We start from the raw sequence: 5,847 nt of genomic DNA on the forward strand, positions 1-5,847 counted from the left end.
ATGAATATGCCATTATATCTATGGTACTATTATTAAAAGTTAATCACTTGGATCAATAATCTTTGTCCAATAATCAGAGATAATCTGCTTAGTCTTAACAAGTTGAATCTTTTTATTAATGAACTTTCTTTATAGAAATATAGGGAATATACAAATATATGACACAACTTCTGTCCTAAAGAGTTTATCATTTACCTCAGGAGGCAAATCCATCCCACATTAAATGATTCAAGACAACATGAAATTAGGGCAAATGTGTGCTTTATAAGCTGCAAAAGCTGTGAAAGCTCACAGGCAGAGATCAAAGAGGCAAAATAGGATAGTCGAGAAGACTGTATGGAAAAAATTTTCACTCCTGACAATTCAGGATACTGAATACTTTCAGTTAACCATCTCATTGCAATGAGTGTGCATCTAAACATTTACTGTGAAGAAAAATGGAAATAAGGAAAATGAAAGTAGGGAAAATTATTCTTTTTTTACTATATGACATGTTCATTAGAAAATGTTAAACATTTTCCTATGAAAATGTGGTTTCATTCACAAAACTCTTGACATGTACAATTTACAAAATATTAGAGAATCATTAATAAATTAAATATGTACATGGGCAATTTTTGGTGTCCATGCAAGAGAAAAACCTAAATCTTATTTGTTTTTCACAGTTAAGTCTAGAAAGTAATATTTTAGAGGAAGTGCTTATTGCAGGAAGAATGAAATACAATGCCAAGTCAAAGCAATGAACACTGGTTGGGATTAATAAAAGGTTCTCTAGGCAGAACTTAAATGTCTGTTATAGGCCAGCAATTTTATAATGTGATTCTTAAAATTCAAATGAAAACAAAATTTAGATAACAATTCCTCATATGATTATTAGGAGCAAAGTCTCAATATTCACTGTGTAATTTACACAATAGTAATAATTAAAATGCAACTTTATGAGCCTAGCAGCATAGAAAAGATGAAAAATATACCACTACTCACCTTCAAGATTCATAAAGAAACCAGGCACAGTGCCCTGTACCTGTAGTCCCAGCAGCTCAGAAGGCAAGACAGGAGGAACACAGGTTCAAAGCTAGTCTCAGCAACTTACAGGCCCTGAGAAACTTAGTGAGACCGTCTCAAAATAAAAAGTACTGGGGATGTGGCTCAGTGGTTAAGTGTCCCCGCATTCAATTCCTGGCACCAAAAAAAAAAAAAAAAAAAGATTCATAGAGAAGAGATTTAACACTGGTGGGGAGAAAGTTAGGTTGAATGAGGTAAATTACATGGGAAAGGTATAATGGATCTGTGTGGATTGGAATAACACAGATAAACAACAGTACAACAACTTAAAAGAGAATAGAGGAATTTTCATGGATGATTACTAAATGACTTGACAGTATTGAACATACAGTACATGAGGTATAAATAAGTACTGTTTAATTGATTCCTGCATTCCAACATGAAGACAGTTAATACCCTATAGGAACAGAGTACATGGGAGATAAATATGAATGGGTCATGAAACAAAGTAAGAAAATTCTAGTTATATCCCAAAGGAAGGAAAGTTAATATTCAAATAGTCACTTAATACAATATGAATACTGCTTATCATTTACAGAGATGTCCTTGAAGAAAAAAAAACAAATTTAAAGAGCTAGACACATTAATATAATAAATATGATACTATAAAATCTTCAGATTTTCTTCAATGCCTTTTAAGAAAGAAAATAAGAAAAACAAGTTGCACAAATTGTATACCCAATAGTACATATTTTGCCATTCCCAAACATCATCTCAATAATAATTATTGGGTAAACTTAGCAGTGAGGAATAAATAAGAATAAGATTAAATTGGAAAAAGATAAATCTATGTAACTATTTATGATTCTTCATAAACTGAGGCATTAACAAATTTAGATAAAACTGGGAGTAAAATGAATACTCAAATTTAATAAATTATTTAACTGATAACATAATTGAAACATGAATATGTTGTCTTAAGAATAAATGTTTACCCCACAAAATAAGAGCCTATCATGAAAAAAGAAAAAAATAATCAGTATACATTCTTCTGTATTAATAAAATGGGACTTCTGCTTTGTCTTGCTGTGCTTTTTGCTTTTGCAAACTTAGTAAAACATGACAGGAGAAATTACAGTTTTCCTTGTATTAATTGTGGCTGCCAATTGGGATGCACTGGAACCATTGCTGTCAGTGAATAGTTAATACCACTGTTGTTATTAATTCACTCACTAGAAAGGACAGAAAAGCAAAATATCAAAGGAGCACTGGGAATGACTTCACTAATAGTGTGGACCCTTTGGGCAAAAGAGCCTCAGAAGTGTACTTTAGTCAAAAAGACCATTAGACTGTAACTTTATTAACTTACAACATAGAACATGGCAATGGGTACCAGGAGGGCTTCTTTGAACACAAAGCAACAAGAGTACATTCTCCAAGCAGAAGACAGGTGGTTTGTTATCCATTACCCAACTGCTTTATCTCCAAAGGGAAAAAACTAATAAGCTCTATGGTTTTCTGTGTTCACATTAACATAAAGCATACATAGACATCAAGCTTACTACAGTTTCTAAAAAGCCATGGATATGTATGCCTTTCATGTCTAAAAGTTAACCAAGTATAAATAATGCAAAACAAATTTGAAGCAAGTAATCTTCAATAATTATATATATATATACATATAAAACAAATCACAGTAATCATGTAACTCATATTTTATCTCATACTAATACAACTTTGCATGAATTTTTCCAAACATATATCAATTTGAATACATGTTCTATATATCATGTGATTATAAGTATTTAACTATAGTAAAAGGCATATACAATACCGGTTCTAAAATAAAGGACCCAGACTCATGAGTTAATTTGTTGTTTTGGAAAATATTACTGAGAAAGAGAAATAATTGAAAACATTAGAAAATTCATAGGTTACATACTCCATAAAATATTGATAAATTTTCATTACACTTATTAAACTTATATTTTCATTGAACTTATTAAACTTCTCAAAGTGAATGTTCTAATAGTTGGGCTGCTAAAGAGATGGTGTGTAGTCATCAATATGCATAGCTGCATATTGATATGGTGTGTAGTCATCAATATGCATAGCTGCTACATCTAATTACAAAAAGCTTTAGAGTTCTCTTAAAAAAACTGGCTGTGAATAATATAGCTGGTATTGAAGAGGTGAACATGATCAAAGTTGAAGAGACACTTATTCATTTCAAAGTCCAAGCTTCCCTGTCTGTGAATACCTTTGCAAGTACTGGTCATGCAGAAGCCGAACCAATCACACAAATGTTTTTGGAATATTAAGTCAGTTTGGTGCTGACAGCTTAACAAGCCTTAGAAAGATAGCTTAATGGTTCCCACAGCATGCGTTGGACAGTAAAGCACCAAAACCAGATGACATTGATGAAGAGGATGACAATGTCCCAGATCTCATAAAAAATGAGAATTTTCTTTGATGAAGCATCAAAGAATTAAGCTAAATAATTTTATTATTTATTTATTTATTTTTAGTATTTTGAATCTGGCATGGACTAGATTAAAGGAATCAGCTATGTGGTTCCAAAGTAGTACAGACACAGAGAACATAACCTGTTACTAGCTCAGTAATATAGATATTTTGTATGCTAATAACGCTGTTTGTTCAACATTTTTCTGTCATTTTATTTTTCATTTTGCACTCCTTCCCAGGGTCTATTCTTTTGGTCATACATAAACTATTGATGCAGTTTTTTAAAAAAGAACAGAGACATAAAGCATAAAGTAGAAAGGACTGCTGCAACTCTATTGGGGAGTACTATTCCCACAATAAATTTATTCTGCTATGGTTAATATGCTAATATGTTGCAAATAATTATTCATTTAAAAAAACAAAATAGAAAATTGTACTTTAATATTTTTCAAATAATTCATTTCACTTGTAAGAAAAGGTATACCTGCAAAACAATTTTTAAATAAGGTTTACACACTGAGACAGATTACCTCAAAAGAGATCATCAACTGTGCAGAGCCTTTGTTAATATTTCCATTTAATTATTAGTTAAATTGCATGTATTTGTAATTGTGAAAATCAACATTTAAATTTATTTTTAATGATTGAACTGTTAGAGAAATCATTATTTTTACTGTATAACAGAAAGCTGTGGGCTCAAAAGTAACACTTAGGACTTAGGTTTGATATCTTTCTTCCTTTTTGGAGAGTACAGAGAGTTAGACAATTTAAAAAAATATATCATCTACTTTGTCTATATTTCATTACTAACAATTACACACCAAACACAGAACCTCATTTAAATACTCGGTAATAAAATGAAAAATCACTAGATTTTACTAAATTTTCCCATTTCATGTCACATGGGAAAAATAATACCTATTTAGTACTCAATTTTGTTTATTCAGACATTTAGTGTCACATGGATAAGGTTATATATGAATTTGTTAGGATTTCTGGACATTTGTTTAAAAGTAGCTAAATTCCCTTATAAATGAAACCTCTAAGAATATATTTTGTTAATATTTAAGCTTTCTTGAAATTAAAATGTACATTATATTCCAACTTTTTGCTGCAGAAATCTATTTTTGATTTACATCTTAATTTTTAAATATCAGCAATTGGTATATTATTAAACAAGTAGTTGAGCTTTTGTGAAACACATAACGTGCTTGTGTTTTATGCAACAGTTCAAAATATGCACATATTTTACATACAAGCCTGATTTGCTTTGAAGATTTGGCTCTAAAATACTAGGATGACACTACTATAAGATGTTCAGTATATTTCTGAAAATACAGCAATGAGATCACTAAACTTTTCCAAAAAGAAAAAAAAATATTACATACATTACAGATTTAGAAACAACTACATTTAAATTTTCCCCACACAGAAATCTATAGGCAATGGGTTTTGCCATTTCTTATCTGACCATAACAACCTAAAACAACAACAACAAAAATAACCTACTTGTTATTAAGAAATAGGTTCCACTCTTTTCAAATTATATCAATGAAATTCAAGTTGAAGAGAAAACAGATCTACAAACTCACATATATACACATTCAAAAACATGCATTTTGTTGTAGTAAATGGACTTTTTAATGATCCATTCAGTAAGAAAAAAAAATCATTTCCTAGCAGGAATTCCACTGAATTCAAAAGTGTCTGAATGTACAATAGTGGAATTACTCGGGCTCAGGTACTGCCTTTTTTATTGTTTTTAGCATCTGCCATTCTTCCATGAAAGCATGTTCACTAATTCTGTCACCTAATTAACATCTTGGCAAATTATGACAAACCACATAGCATGAGTAGGGAATCAAAGATAACATGTTTTGTCCACAGAAATGACCTTATCTGTTTGCCTTCTTCTCAAGGCAAAGCCATCTCAGCCACTTATCAACTCTTCTCTGAATATTAGACTAAAGTCCAGTTGCATTGCCCTGGATCATTCTGAAGAAAATCTGCATTTTATGGAAAAATAACTCACAGGAATATTTGGATATGCTAATAGAAATGGCTCTCCAAATTTGGGAATTTTCAAAGCTTAATTTTATACCTATCATGAAAGTACTCCTAAATATTCATTTTAATTCTTTGTACTTTGCTGCAGTTATATTTAAACTAGGAAAATGCATTGCAGAAGAGCAGATTCACCTGCTGCAGTAAACGTGACCAGGATTGTGTTTCAGTTAATTTTAAGCTATTACCATGACAACTGTCTTTCTCACACAAAATAATGAATAACCTTACCAAATAAATTTATGAAACATTACTGTGATTTGGGTTGAGAAGTTTAGTTCCAATGCATTTTATATTTTATAACAAATCCTA

The 5,847-nt window shown here is 30.8% G+C and overlaps 1 pseudogene; it reads left to right on the top strand.

The window, feature by feature from the left end:
* Positions 1–3,203: 3,203 nt before the first annotated feature.
* On the top strand, positions 3,204–3,497 carry LOC113175958 (transcription factor BTF3 homolog 4 pseudogene; annotated as a pseudogene).
* The last annotated feature ends 2,350 nt before the right edge of the window (positions 3,498–5,847 follow it).

This window comes from Urocitellus parryii, chromosome 14 (genome assembly GCF_045843805.1).
Source record: "Urocitellus parryii isolate mUroPar1 chromosome 14, mUroPar1.hap1, whole genome shotgun sequence".
Classification (NCBI taxonomy): domain Eukaryota; kingdom Metazoa; phylum Chordata; class Mammalia; order Rodentia; family Sciuridae; genus Urocitellus; species Urocitellus parryii.